The sequence below is a fragment of the Petaurus breviceps genome, unplaced genomic scaffold (assembly GCF_028583685.1).
Source record: "Petaurus breviceps papuanus isolate PSGF00001 unplaced genomic scaffold, PetGlider_PUasm1.0 126, whole genome shotgun sequence".
NCBI classification, from domain to species: domain Eukaryota; kingdom Metazoa; phylum Chordata; class Mammalia; order Diprotodontia; family Petauridae; genus Petaurus; species Petaurus breviceps.
This window is the reverse complement of record NW_027185655.1, coordinates 67,790,170-67,806,829: the sequence shown is the minus strand read 5'-3', so window position 1 is coordinate 67,806,829 and position 16,660 is coordinate 67,790,170.

The following is a 16,660-nucleotide window of genomic DNA, read 5'->3' as shown; positions in this document are numbered from 1 at the left end:
AGGTAGGTCTTGAATCTCATTTTGATCAGCATTGATTGGAAGAAGGAAGGATATATGGATGTCTGCGTGTACATATATGTACACATACATATATATATATGCACACATAAATCTATCTATATGCAGATACACACATATTCTCTCAGTTATGTTTAGAAATATATCTTACCCAATAGAGAAATAGAAAGGGAAGGGAATAGGAGATATGTGAGGGAGGATGATTAAAGGGAGGGCAGATTAGAGGAGCCAGTGGTCCAAAGTAAAACAGACCTTTGAGGAGGGACAGGATAAAAAGAGAGAGCAATGGGTACATAGAAAAATAGGATAGCGGGAAATACATAACAATCATAATAGTGAATGTTCCTAGGATGAGCTCATCCATAAAATGGAAGTGAATAAAGAATGGATTCAAAACCAGAATCCAACAATAAGTTGCTTACAGGAGATACACTTGAAAGAGAAACATGCACAGAGTTAAAAGACTGGCACAAAGTCAATTATGCTTCAGCTGAAGTAAAAACAAATGGTAGGAGTAGCAATCATAATTGCATACAAAGCAAAAGCAAAAATAATAAAAAAGACTTAATTAAAAGAGATAATCATGGAAATTATATGGACAGTGAAGCAATATTTAATTTAATTACAGCAGCTTTTTCTGATAAAAGCTTCATTTCTCAAATATGTAGAGAAATGAGTAAAATTTATAAAAATAAGTTATTCTCTGATTGGCAATTTCCAAAGGAAACAATCAAAGTTATCTATAGTAATATGGAAAAAAATACTCTAAATCACTATTGAAATAGTGAAATGCAACTGAAAATAATGCTGATATATGACTTCACACCTATCAGAAAGGAAGAATGCTGAGGGGATGAAGGAAAATAGGTACATTAATAAACTATTGGTCTTGTGAACTCTAAAGCCAAGCATGAGCAGCTTTCCAGATGACTGCTGTTGTAAACAGCTTTCAAGGTTTTGATTATATAGTATAGTGAATTCTCTATTTATTCAATAACAAATCAGAGCAAAACATTCACAGAAAATCAAGGTACAGCATTCACAATGTTGCAATTTATTATGGAATATTAAAATACAGTATTCAGCATGTCACAACTCAAAAACTTAGCACTAAAATAGCCACATAGTTTTCACCAAAGTGGTCACATAGTTTTCAACAAATTACAATTATTTATTTACCCAATTATTCAATCATCCTTAAAGAGGCTTGAGGGTCACAAAGTACAAAAGTCCAAGTTCTCCACCCACGGGGTACAATTAAGTTACAACATCAATAGTCACTACTCAGTATCCACTACTCAGTATCAGGGGTAGTGGAAAATACAAAAACCATTTACCTCCATGTGACAAGTAAATTACAATTTTATCAGTTACTACTCAGTCAATTTCATCAGTCTCTACTCATACCCACAGAGAGGTCTTTTCATCTTGACTCAGGGCAGGCTTTCAGCTCCCATGGTTCCTCTTTCATGGATCCATCTCCTGCCTGAATGTAACCAACTGCCACCCGAGTTCAAAGGCAGACAGCTCCCAGTTCCTTGTCCAGCTATCCATGCATTTCCTACTCCACCTTGGGGTTCACAGTGTCCAGTCCATCTCAAATCCTTCACAGTGTCTATTCCTGGGAATAAAGGTTTAACAAAGTCACAACAACATTTGCACAAAGTACCAGCACCACAGTCATACTTCCTCCATTTTCTGCAGCTCCATCTGGCCTTCAAAAATCTTCAGCACCATAAACTCCATTCGCAAAACCAAAATAACTTTATCCAGCCTCCATGTGGTTTGCTCCAAGAAATTCTCTCTCAGTTCTCAATTCTCATTCCTCTTCTCAGTTCTTCTCAATTCTCAGTTGAGTCTTCAGTCCAGCAGTAGCTACTCTGCCTCCACAGTGTTTACGCCAGGAAATTCTGACTGTGCAGCTTGTGCTCTTCCTTAAATATAGTATAGCTCCTCCCTGTTCAGCCCCTTCCTGTTACATCAGCAACAGAAGATAATAACTTCCGTTTCTTTAACAGAGGCTTAATTTGAAACTAGGTACTTGGCAATACAAATGTATCTTCAAATTTCATTACTATTACATGAACTGGTCCAAATATTCTGGAGAACATTTTGGAGATGTGCTAAAAGGGCTATAAAACTGTGCATACTCTTTGATTCAACAATGGCTTTACTAGATCTGTAACCTAAAGAGATCAAAGAGAAAGGAAAATTATATATATATATATATATATATATATACACACACACACACACACACACACAAATCTTTATAGTATCTCCTTTTTGTGGTGGAAATTGAGGGCATGCTTATCAATTGGGAATTGGCTTAAAAAGTTGTGGCATATGATTGTGATGGAGTACTGTTTTCATTGTAAGAAATGATAAAGGGAATGGTTTCAGGAGAAAAAAACCCAACAACAATAACACATGACATGGCCTAAATGAACCGATGGAAAGCAAACTGAAAGTGACCAACAATGTTGTAATGATGATTGACTATGAAAATTTTGTCTTGCCTGATGAATGCAATGATCAACATAATTCCTAAGGATCCATGTTGAAAAAAAAATATCCACCTCCAGAGGGAAAGTACTGATAAACTAGGAGTACTAGTATAATTTTCTCTCTCCTTTCATTTATTTATCCATTGATTGTTTGGTTGAAATGTGGCTAATGTGGAAATAGGTTTTGCATCATTTCACAAGTATATTTAATGCAATTTTCTTGTAAGGAGGAAGAAAATTTGGAGCTCAAAATTTAAAAAAGAATATTAAAATTATGTATATTACATGTATTTAAAGGGATATGGAGATATAAGATTAGACAGTTATGCTAGGGCCTGATTATGATGAATTTTGAATGCTTAACTATGACATTTGTACTTTAACCTCTAAAAGTGAATCATAGAATATCTTTAAAAAGACCATGGCATGGGGTGGTTAGGTGGCACAGTGAATAGACAGTGGCCTTGGAGTCAGGAGGACCTGAGTTCAAATTTAGTCTCAGACACTTAATACTTACTAGCATTGTGACCTTGGGCAAGTCACTGAACCACTGAACCCCAATTGACCTGTCTTCCCTCCCTCCAAAAATAAAAAAAAAGAAAAGAAAAGGACCATGGCGTACACAAAGAAATCTTACAAAAATCGAGTTGTTTTCTATTAATGGCATTGCAGGAGGGAGAGGACTGGACTTAGGTAAACTAGTTTAACTATGATTTAGTTCTGGATTGATATGTAAATGGAAACAGAAGGGCAGATGTATACATGTGATATACCACATAAAGTGAAAATCACCAAAACTGGTGATTAAATGAATGTCATTGACATGGGAAGATGATGGAAGTTAAAGATGTCTCCAGGATTTGATTGTGAGTATCCAAGAGAATGAGGCTACAACTGGAAAAATCTGGAAATAAATAGCATTTAAAGAAGTGAAGAACACTTTACATAGCTTTTTCCTGGGAAAGCAGTAAGTTTGTTTTTTTTTGGGGGGGGTGTAGTATATTGGATTTGAGGCAAGAGGAGGGACACAATGTAAAAATGAGCACAAAAAGGAGATGGTGAAACTGGAACCTAGGAAAGAAGTTACAACTTGAGACAGATTTAAAATTCATTTTCTTAGAGACATTAGTTAAAACTATTAATATGAATATAGTATATTGTTTCATACTTTGCTGAGCTGAATCAGTGACAGTTAATTCTCTCTCATCTCTGAGGTAAGTTTGATTCAGTATTGCACTGAATTAGCAAATACTTCTTTCTTTCTTCTCTTCTGCCTTCCTCTTTTTCCTTTTTTCATATGCTCTTCCCTTTCTTTAATGTACATTTTAATCTTCCTTTTAAAATGGTAATCTGAGGGCCAGTCAACCAAAGTACAGAGAACCTCTCTTATTTATTTCTCAAGAGTAAGAATTTGTAAGTAATAATTTTGGGTTGACAAGAGTTTTCATTTGGGAATATATTCCCTCCATCCATGTATTTACTGTTTTTCAGAGCCATAACTAGGGTGGGATGAGTGGGACCTTCCTTAAAGATGCTGAATTTAGAGTATTCTGAGAGGACCTTCAGTCTTTAATCAGATTAGAAACTTCAATATAGCTGCCAAGTGAGTTCTCTCCACTGAGCCCTTTTGTTACTTTTTGCCCATGGTACAGTTGATGCTACTTGCCCCAAGCACAAAGATTGTTAGTTACAGCTCTACTTTATTTCATTCTAGACATTCGTATTTGTTTTTAAAAATCTACTATGACATTTCATATCATTTATTCCTTTAATGCAAAGTACCACACATTTGTTGCTTCTGGAAAAGAATTCTTTTGTGATTTATGTAGATTCTCTTTTTATCCCCCTCCTTAGTGGAAAGTTCTTTCATTTTATTTCCAACCTTTCTTCAAATTGTGTTGTTTTCATTTAAAATGTTTTTAATGTTTTTTTTCCACTTTGTTTTCTCAAAGGAAAGGCACAACCTAATATTTCTTCTTCAGACATTATTTTCCCCTCTAAACTTTGTTAGAATATGGACTGTAAGTTGTTTTTCAGAGATGGTCACATGTAAGTCTTCCATGATGATTACAAGTTAAACACTGACTTCTTCAGCCTAAATGACTTTCCTTTTCTGTGTGGGAACATTTTATATTGTATTTTCTTGAGGAGTATGAACAATGTCTTCTCTTCAACTATAATAATATGGTAGTGGAAATACCTTTCTGAATATTTAAAAATGCCTTCGTTTGTTTTCTATTTGATCTCCATAATGATAAAAAAAAAACGGATGTGACCTTCTCGGATTGTTTCAGAGGAGAGAAAGATTTTGCTAAGTATACTTGTGTGTGCTATAGCCTATTAGAGACCACTTAATTATTCTCTCCAAGAAAAGCCATTTTTTGTGTACTAATCCTCATTAGTATATACACCACAGTCTACAATTCATAATGGGATATGTTCAGGGAAAAGTTGGATAGAACTGATTTGTTCTGATTTTATTATGAAAATTATAGGAGATAGAAACCTAGAAACTACTGACCAATCACTCGTAAAATCTTGTCAATGAGCTATGGCAAATGTGATGACTCAATCTTTTGATGCAGGTTGTCTCTTCTCTAACTTCTGACTATTTCATAACACTAAGCATTAGTATATGAAAGAACTGCTGAATGCTATTAAAGGCAAAACCTTTTCATTAAATATAGATATATGCTCTGTGTGTATAGCTGCATATGTAATTATGTATATGTATATATATATATATGTGTGTGTGTGTGTGTCTGTGTGTGGCCAGTGTAAGTATGTATGTCTGTATATGTATGTGTATATATACACACTTATATGTGATATGTGTATGGGTGTGTATATACATGTGTATATATCTATACATATATGTATATAAATCTACACACACGTGCACATTGATCTGTATTCAGTTTAGTCTTTCAAAGACCCTAAGATCATAAATTTGGAACTTGTAGGGCTTCAGTTCCTCTCTAACCTAACCATCATTTTACAACTGAAAATGGTGAGGGCCAGAATGGTTGAATGATTTACCCAAGGTCACACAGATAGGACATTTTAGAAGCAGGATTTGAACCCAGGTCCTCATACTCTAGAATTCACATTTTTTCCCCCTGAATCTTAGTTAGTGTATGTCACCAGACTTCTCTAATTAGTTTATGACTTGAACTCCCTACTCTTAGAGCCAGAAAACAACTCAGTAATCATAAATATGCTAATTGAAATGTTCATGATTTTATCAGCTTGAAAACTACCTTTATTTATCTGAGTCATAAACTTTGAAATGGGATTGGTACTTTAAAAAGCTTCTCTGTACTGAGTTTGACTGGCTCTCAGATAACAGACATACCCTCTCTGTCAGTGGGAAGCTTAGTATGACCTACTGGATCTTTTATTTCACTGGCAAAGCCTTTGAGAACTGAGAGTAAGCTATATATCACAGTGAAGCATTCAAATAGGAATTTAATAGATGTTAGTGATATTCAGAAACAAACTTAGAAGGGGTTTAAACCTTTCAGTTAAAAAACACATACATACATATGTACATACATACACATATATACTATTTTATAAAGAATAACCACAATACATCTTATTCATATTTAGTTTCAATTGTCTCCATGAAACTTAATCTTAAATCTCTATCTCCAGCTGTAACATATTTCCTGAGTTCCAAATCCCCATCTCTCTACCTTCATTTGGTTCATGATGCCCCTGTTGCTGCCTCAAACTCAATATATCTTAAACCAGATGTAATATATACCCTGCCTACATAGGGAGTGTCCTGAACATCTTTGTGCTATTTTAAAGTTGTTTATGTCTATGTATATATAAATATAAACAATATATACTGTATGGCACAGTAGATAGAATGCTAGGTCCAGTGTCAGGAAGACCTTAGTACTCAGACACTTACAAGATGGGTGAACTTTGGGCAAGTCACTTAATCTGTGCTTAGCTCAGTTTCCTCATGTATAAGGTGCAGATAATAACACATATGTCCCAGAGATGTTATAAATATCAAATAAGCTAAAAATTGAAAAGTGCTTAACAAGGAACTGTCTAAATGTTACCTGTTATTGTGATGATGATGATGATGATACATATTAACAAATGAAGAACAATACTGTACTGAAGACTTAAATTATCCTAAATCTTTGAATTATTATTTTCAATACCTCATAATTTACTTTTTATGACTATTTAATGCATTATGTATCTAATAAAGTTAAATATGTCTTTTAGATTACTTTTTTCAAATTATTTACTACATTTAATTTTCAGTTCTCTAATCTATACTTGATATAAATTACTTTTATTTTTCAACATTGTGAAAACACTAGGTAAACATATTTAAGTATATTTCCGCTCCAGATAGAAAGAACAAATGATGGGCTTGTGTACAGGTGTGTGCTCTATTGCATATTAATGATCAGTTCTTTCTCCCCCCTTACCTCCTCACAGATGCCTAGCCAGTTTTGTTTTGCTTTTCCTGCTTCTCTGTGCACTGTGTTAACCCACCAGATTCTTCTTATTTGGGAACCTGAAAATTGTTCAGCAGAAACAACATTAGCTCCTACTGTTTTTCATGGGAATTTACCTTGTTATATGGTGGTCTCCATGCCAACAGACTCTGGAACTTATTGCTCTGAGATCACACAATGCAGGAAATAACAAATCCCTTTGTCTGTGTCAGGCTTTAAGTCCTAGATGTAAGTGTTCAAAAATAAGTCTATTCTCTGTGTAGTATGCATTGATTAGGCCAAGTTCTATGATGATCTGTGTAGTTATGGAGACTACTCTAATGAGAGACGGTAATGAATTGGAGTGCATCTGGGAAAGAGTGGTCAGGATGAGGATTAAAAATGAAACCATGTTACCTGGGAAGCACTTCAAGAACATACTTAATTTGGAGCAAGGTTTATCCTGGAAAAGAGAATACTTGGTGATCCAGTAGTTTCCCTCAAATATTTGTAGGGTTTCTATAAAAAAGATGATACAATATGTAAAATTTTGTCGGATTAGACTAAAACCAATGGACAGAAATTATGTTGAATCTAAATTCTTTTTCTTATAATTTATTAATAATTTCCAACATGTCAGACACTATCTTAGGCATTAGTGATACAAAAAAAATAGTTCCTATCCTCAAGGAGCTTGCATTCTAATGTGGGAGACAGTATGCATATCTCTAATAACCCACAGAGTAGTAAGGGGTTGGAGGAGCTATCTGTTGGAAAGCAGGGTACACAGGGGACTTGGGAAAGGACTCTTGTAGAAAGTGAATTTATAGGAAGCCTAGGATTCTGAGTTTTGAAGGTGAGGAAGGAGGATATTCCAGGCATAGTGAAAACACTATTTTCCAATTTTTAGATCTATATGAAAGTGGAAGGATTTACCTGATTAGGGAAGTACCTTCCTGTCAATGGTGTTTAAGAAAAAGCTAGATAACCATCTTTCCATGGTTTTGCAGAAGGAATTCCTAAGCAGGGTAAAAGAATGGGCTGGATAATTTCTCTGGACCTTATTAACTCTAAGCTTCTATGCAGATGCCATGTTCTAGTGTGGCCTCAGGGGAAATTAATGAATCTTTTTAAACATGACATTTATTGGTAATTGTACAAAAATATATATCCTTTTGCATTGCCTATCTACACTACTGTAATGGTAATGGAAATTTGAAGATCTTCCCTGCCCCTTAAAAAACCTAAGGGAATTTGAAGATCGTTCCTGCTTTGAAGATCTTCCCTGCCCTGATGCTGAATGCAACCACATGAAACCTGTGGTGGGAGGAGTTTGTTGAAGGGTGGAGCAGAGCCCACAGGAAGCTGGGAGTCAGAGCAGCTAGCACAGTGGGAGAGAGAGGATGCAGGCAAGTAGACAGCTAGGCCTGTGTTTGTTTTTTGGAAGGCTAAAGGATGGTGTGGCTCCTTTCTGTGTTATAGTGTATTAACTTCTTTGTTCCTAGGATAGATTTGACTTTCTGGTGTTAAGGTTTGGTTTTCTGGGATCTGAGTAAATGTTTTGCTTCTGTGTTCTATCTGGAGAGTCTGTTATGTTTTGCAATTCATAACTGTGCCAGCATATTCATAGTTACCTTTGTTTCTGTGAATATTGCAGTGGAATTACATTTGGTATTGAGGATGGGATTGCAAAATATCAGACCTTTCTTTGGAGGCAGAAGGGCTTTAAAAGAAGAAATACAAATGCCAGGATAGGAGGATTTACCTTTTTCCTCCCCAGGAAGGGAATGGGCTAAAAGTACAGAGCTCTGTGAAAACTGGGAAATAAGGCTACAGAAGGGACAACCTCAAGATTTAGAAGCATGTTTGCAAGGAACACCAATAAAATCAGAAAGGGAACTGGAAGGGGTGTATAGAAGAGGCTGGGTTTTACTAACAAGTTATCATGTTATATGTAAAGGCAGAGAAAAGTGGCTCCAAGAAAAAAAAATCAAATGGGAAGAGAATTGGTTGTATTACAGCATTTGGGCTCTCCTTAAGAAGAGCAAGCTGGAGGATTTCAGGTAGTAGAAGAAAAAAAAAACCTGTGAATTTAGCTAAGAAAAAAAAAAACTAATAAGATGAATGTGCATGCCATCCTAATATAGGCTGAGCCTAGTTGCCATGATGACAATTGCCAGGGGAATATGTGGGAGGAAAATGAAGCAAAGTTAAATGAGGAGACAAGAGCAGAAGTTTGCCCCATACTGAGAAGAAAATAGGAGAATCTGGGACGCCAACCAAAGTTCAAGGAGAAAATTGAGGATTTCACTCAGCAGGAGGTTACTAATATATGAAGTCAACTTATCTCGAGGATGGGAGAATCGTTAGTGTCTCAGATTGTGAGAATCAGTAATGAAAGAGCTGGAGGAATATGGGTAGATAGAATGGATTGTTTGAAATTTATAGATATTAGAATTCTTTGGTAGAGCAAACTTGTAGGGATTACCATATGCAAGGATGTAACAATATGACTAATGACCAATCTGTTAGCTTTAGCAGCAGATGGATGCAATAAAATGTGTCCCACCGATTCTATGTGGACTAGTGGAGAGAGACCCTGATATTTGCTTAAGGACTGTATGAGAAAGTTAAAGGAGGAGGTAACAAAGACTGCTATCATGGTCAAAGATGCAAATGTGTGTCACGATATCCCCTTAGCAGTTTCTCATAGAAATATCATAGTGAAGATGGTTCCTCCTGCTTATAAGCACCTAATTCTGACTACTAATTGGTGAAATAGGGAACCACTTTTTGGGGGTGCTAGATAATATTTTACAACTAAGTGGCTTAGGGGCATGGGAAAAAGATAAATTTCCTCAAGAAAGAAGAGTAAATAGCCAGCAAATTCAGAGTCAGAATAGATTGATGAGAAAAGAAATTTTTACTGCTCTATTGAAAGCAGGGGCAGATTTTGGAAGAATTGATGGTATTCCAACTAATGAACTATACAAAATGTGATGAGAAAAGGGACGTCTTGTTAGATGGAAGAGAAAATTAAGAACTGCCTCTACAGATATTCCTGAACCATTGTATTCAAGTTTGTCACACATTCTGCTAGACTCAGATTAAGGAAAGCACTGGGTAGGTGGAAGTAGTCAATATGCTGAACTTATGGCAGTACAGCAAGCCATTAAAATAAAGCAAGGAGGACAGTGTCATATATTTACTGATTCATGGGCTAGTTAATGGGTTAGCTAAATGGATGCCCATGTCCATTCTAAATGGAAAATTCATGTTAAACACGTCTGGGGAAGAGAATTATGGGAAGATATATAAGACATGTCTTTGGTTACTAATCTGTCAGTTTTTCATGTAGATGCTCACATGGACCTTACCATGCCAGAATGTGAATACAATGCACATGTTGATTGACTAGCAAAGATTGCTGCTCAACATATTGTCCCTAGTCTGACACCAACTGATGATCCAGTACTAGCAAAATGGGTCCATCAAATAGTTGGCCATTTAGGAGTCCAGGCCACACACTGGTAGGCATGAGATTGAGGGGTTAGTATCTCACATTCATTGTTAAAATAGGTAGCAGAGAAATGTCCTATATGTCAACTAGAAAAGGAACTGATCATTCCTTGGGTAGTAACTGGAGATATAGCAAGGGGAAAAGCTCCACCCCAAATTTAGCAAATAGCTTATCTTTGTCCTCTACTGCAAGATAAAGGATGCAAATTTATATGTACTTGTGTTGGTACCTATTTAGGTGTGCTAGTGGTTTGTCCTTGTAATAATGTGACCCAGAAAAACAGCTATAAAACTCTCTGTATCATAAGTCTATATTATGGAACCCCAGTGCAGATTCAAAGTGAAAATGGGTCACATTTCAAAGGTAATGAAATGAGATATTGTGTATTAAATAATATAGAATGGATATATCATATTCCGTATTATCCAAAAGCATCAGGGTTAATTGAAAGAATGAATGGATTATTGGAAGAACAATTAAGGAAGTTAAGTACTAATAATTCATATCACTATTGAAAAGGTAATTTGTTCACCACTTTATATAATTTGAATAATAGACCATTGGGAAGAAGTACACCTCTAGCCAGAATGATGACCCAAAATGTGCAAATTAGAGGACAACAAATACATAAAGCCCCAAATATTGAGTTCCAGCACTGTATCCATGGTTGGATACAAAAGAAATAAGTAAAATCTTCCCTGGAATATGTATGAGAATCCCTAAAAATCATTTTGGATAGATATTACCTAAATCAGGATCAGTAGTTTCAGGAATATATGTATTGGCTGGAGTAATAGATTCTAATTATCAAGGAGAAAATATTGTGACATTCCAAAATTTTGGTGAAGAGCCTATACAGTTGTGTAAAAATGATAGAATATTTCAAGTGATCATTATTCCTTGAGAAACAATACACCTTGTGAAAACGGATGCTCCTTCCAAAATAACTATCAGAGGAACTGACAGGTTTGGTTCTACTGATAGAATAAAATTGGGAGCTAAAGTATGGGTAAAGTGGAAGACAGATGATGTTCCAAAGGCTGCAGAACTTATGGTACATGGGAAAGATAGTGTTGTAACTGTTGTTTATTCAAGAGAGGATGATTACCAAATTGTACCATGAACTCATATATTCTACTGGGAATGAGGCTATGATAGTGGGTTCATGGACTCTAGAAGCATTGCTGACCCTATATCTATCCAGCTTTTGGTTATTTTCTCCTTGTTCTTTTTTAGCTTTTTGTCTGTTAAACTTGTTTTCTAGATTTGTTTTCTGCAGGTTTAGTACCTTCCACCTGTAGATGTCTGATTACTTAAGCCAGATGTCACCTCCTATCCAGAACGGTGATGTGTCACCCCAGGACTTGGTGTTGACCAAGCTCTGGATGCCAGCTAAAGACCTGACCTCTTGAGTGGGACCTCTCAGGGAAGGGACAGTCCAATTTCAGCAAGAAGTAGCTATGGAGGAAGAAACCTTCATCACTTACCCCAAACTTTTGAGCTCCATTTGTCTGAGGGGGAAATTATGGGGTGCTTGTGTCCAAGCCCCCACACTGATATGTTGTTTTGTGTGCTTATTTTCTGTTATCCCTGTTATATTGTTGTAAATTTCTTTTGATATCAGTTACCCCTAAATTCCAATTATTGTATGTAATGGAATGTATTGTTAACATTTTTTGCTACGTAAGGGACATGAAAGATCTTCGGGTCAAATGTAATGGTAATGGTAATTTGAAGACCTTTGCCCCGCCCTTAATAGGCTGAATGCAATCATGTGGAGACAGTGGTGGGGGGAGTTTGGTGAAGGGTGGAGCAGAGCCCACAGGAAGCTGGGACTTAGAGCAGCTGGCACACTGGGAGAGAGAGGATGCAGGCAAGAAGACAGCTTGGCTTGTGAGTGTTTTGGAGAAGGCTAAAGGATGGTGTGACTTCGTGCTGTGTTATGGTGTGTTAATTTCTTTGTTACTATGATGGATTCAACTTTTTGGAGTAGGTATTTGGTTTTCTGGTATCTGAATAAATATTTTTCTTCTGTCTTCTATATGGAGAGTCTGTTATATTTTAATCTGTGCCAGCATATTCATAGCCACCATTTTTGCTGTGAATATTGCACTGGCACTACAATTACTCCTAAACTTTCTACACATTTATTCTCTGTGGCATATTTAAGTGGTCAACACCTTCCAAAGCTAAGGATATCTTGGGGAGGTAGTTGGTATTGAAAATGTCATGTTATATTTGGGATCAGGAACACCTGAAGTCAAATTCCATCTTTAACATTTACTACTTATGTTGGACCAATGGTAAATCACTTAACATTACTGAGTTTCAGTTTCTTCATCTGGAAAATTAGGAGGATGTCCAGTTAAGAAGTCTATCTGAAGGGAGTTAGCTTTTTCAACAAAGAGGGATTGATCAATTTAATAAGAAATCAGAGCAATTGATTTTTTTTCTACCACAATACTACTACACAAAAATTCTGTCGAAAGCCCACATTAATTAAGGAAGGGAGCTTCCAACAAGACCAGTACCTGTGTGGGCAAAAAAGAGCTAGTAATTTGTCAGTGCACCTAGGTATAGGAAGGAGATCCATGTAGCCTGTAAGTCTCTGTGTCTAGAAGCAACAGAGAAATGCTCAATGAGGTCTAAAATCCCCAGGCTATTTGGAAACCCAAACTGACAACATTGAAAGTTACCAGGAGTGGCAACAACCAGGGCAAAAACACAATTCAGGGAGCCTAGGGATCTAAAGTCCCTAGTACTCCCTTGGAATATCACAGAAGGCACTGAAGATATAGTGTTCTGAACTTTAAAGAATCAGTTGAGTTTAACTCTGGTATACTGGAGTCTATATAGGAAAACAGGTGGTCCTGAGTAAGAAGAAACCTGGCTGACCACTCCAACCTAAAAGTGCCATAGGAGGCAGAATCTAGCCTTGGCACCAATCCCAAATTCAAGAACTAACATTAGAGAAAGGAGTAAAGTAAACAAGGTATTGATTTGTACTTTAAAAAATTACTGTAGCTATGGATATGCCTAAAATGTACCCTAAAAGGAGAAATTATTTTCATAAAGACAAGAAATAGAGGCTCAAATGGAAATGTGTTTTACAAGGATTAAAACAATATTTAGAAGAAATTAGGTAGATTATTATTATTATTATTATTTAAAGCAATCTGGGTTAAGTAACTTGCTCACGGTTACATGGCCAGTTATTTCTGGGTGTGGTGCTGAGTATCTGATTCCGGATTTGATCCCCAGGTCATCCTGACACTGGGGCCAGTGCTCTTGCTTGCTGAGCCACCTGGCCGCCCCAAATTAGGTAGATTATTTTAAAAAATGAAATAAAAATTACAGAGGAAAGAAATGAAAGGAGAATAAATGCTTCAAAAAGACAACATATTGCAAAAAAATGACATAAAATGCTCAAGCTGTAATCATAAGAATACAATATGAAATCAGAAAGAATCCACTGTTTTCTCCTGAAATAGAGCACAAAAGCAAAAGTACCAGGAAAGTCATAACCAAAATTCAGAACTTTTGTATTAAAGAAAATATATTGCAGGATCATGCAAAATGTGGCATTTTCTCCTCTAAACAAAAGGACATATAAGAATATAATACTCCAAAAGGCAAAAGACTTATGCCTAAAATCAAGTATAATTGGGGTGGCTAGGTGGCTCAGTGAATAGAGCACCGGCCCTGGAGTTCAGGAGGACCTAAGTTAAAAACCAGCCTCAGACACTTAACAATAGCTATGTGACCTTGGGCAAGTCACTTAACTCCAATTGCCCTGCATTCCCATCCCCCCCCCATAAGCAAAAGGAAAAAAAAAATCCAAGTAAATTTACCCTGCCAAGCTGATCATATATAATTGTAAAGCCAAACATGAGCACCTCTCCTGAGGACTGCTGCTGTGAATAATTTTAAGTTTCTGATCACATAGTATAGTGAATTTTCTCTTTATTCAACAGTAAACTAAAGCAAAACATTCCAGAAACCAAAGTACAACATTCACAACAATATAACATAAGTAATTACTAGGGTGGCCACATGTAATTGTAACGGAATCTTTAGATTTCCCCTTGTATTGGCAAGCTAACAGGTACTTAGCACTTAGTTTCAACTTAAGTATTAAGACCCAGAACTTGTGAATACCACATTGGGAAAGACTTCTTGATGTAACAAGAAGTATCTGGAACAGCGAGGAGGTAATGACTCATATAAGGAAGGGCACAAGCTAGAGAGTCAGAACTTATTGGAGCAAGCAGCCTGGCGACTAAAGAGGAAAGGCCCAGGGAGAGAAATTGATTTTGATTTTGAGAACATAACTTATGGTGGCAAAGCTTTTTCCAGAACCTCCCAGAACTTCAAGGGGAAAGTGATTTCAAGAACAGTGCTTGTTATGGTGGTGGAGCTTCTTCTGAGAGCCAACTGAAACTTCTGCTTAGAGCTTCTGAGAACTAGCCGGAGCTGTCAAAGATTTCTGAGGGCCAGCTGGAGCTGCCAGAGGAAGCATGATTGTGGTATCAGTACTTTGCCTGTTTTGGGGCTGTGTTGGATTCCCAGGCAAAACGTGAATTGAGAAAGATGCTGGCAATGAATGCTATTGTGGCTTGATTAAGCTTTGTCTTCCCAGGAACAGAAACTGTGAAGAACTTGAGGTGGATTAGACACTGTGAGCTTTAATATGAAACAGGAGCTGCATGGAGAGCTGGACAAGGAACTGAGAGCCATCTACCTTTGAACCCAGGTGATGGTTTGGTAGATTCTGGTTGGACCTGGGCCCATGGAAGAGGAACCATGAAAGCAGAAAGTCTGCCTTTAGTCAAAATGAAAACTTCAACTTGGGTATTTAATGCTGACAGTTGAGATTGTAACTTATTTGTGACCTAAGGGTGGATGGCCTTTGTACTTTCCTCTACCCCTTAAGAGGTCACTTAGTAGTAACTGATGATAGTGTAGCTTAATTGCACTCCATGGATGGAGGACTTTGACCTTTGTACTTTGTGTCAATTAAGGAGGGTTGCCTAATTAAGGGTGATTGAATTAAGGCTTTACTAAATGAAAGACTTACTAAATGCATGTTATCTTTTGCTTAAAACAATGTGACGACTTTGGTGAAAACGATGTGTCCATTTTAGTGATAAGTTGTGAAGTGAAAACATTCTGAATGCTGTACTTTTTTCTGTGAATGTTTTGTCTTGGTTTGTTATTGAATAAATAGAGAGTTCACTATACTGTGTAAGCAGAACCTTGAAAGCTGTTCACAGCAGCAGTCCTCTAGAAAGCTGCTTATGTTTGGCTTTACATTATAATGTAAGTACCCAAGTAAAAGTCTTTTCATCTTGACTTGAGATGACTTCCAAACTGCATGCCTCTTCTTCCACACTTCCAGCTCTTGCCTGAATTGACCCAGCTGTTACCTGGATTCACAGGTAGGCAGCTGGCAGCTCCTGTTCCACCTCCTGTTCCATATGGAAGATCAAGGTGACTAGTCCACTCCAATCCTTTTGAAGTTTCTGTTTCTAGGAAGACAAAGCTTAAACAGAACCACAACAATATTTACACACATTAAGCTTAGCAGAATTACAACAATATTCACACACATTACTGGCACTATCATATCAATTCAGTTTCTGTCTCTGAAATCAACACAAGACAACAGAGTGCTTCTGTCTGACAAACAACACAATTCAAAAGACAGAATGCTTCTGTCTGACAAAGTAACACAAACAGAAATCCACATAGAAAGGATGGACAGAGTGCTAACACCACAAATGTTCTCCCTCTCAGTTCTGCTTGGTTCCAGCTCCTTCTCCTGCTTTTATATGCTCTGCTCCTTCCTGTTCCATCCTTGCTGTTGCATCAGCAAGTTCCTCTCACCTCTGAATAGCAGGTGGGGCTCAAAGGCACTTGAATAGCTGAAACTAAGAGGTAAGTATTTAAATAACTGAAACAAGGAGCTAAGTACTTGAATAACTGAAAGAAGGATACTCCTTTGCTTGCCATTACAATAATTCTTACAGAGAAAAAAATGTACCTTTAGTAGAAAAGAGGATTTTCAAGTATTAATGATGAAAAAACCAGAGTTGAGAAGTAGCTGAAATATAAATGTAAGAGTCCAGAGCTAAAAGGGCATTTAT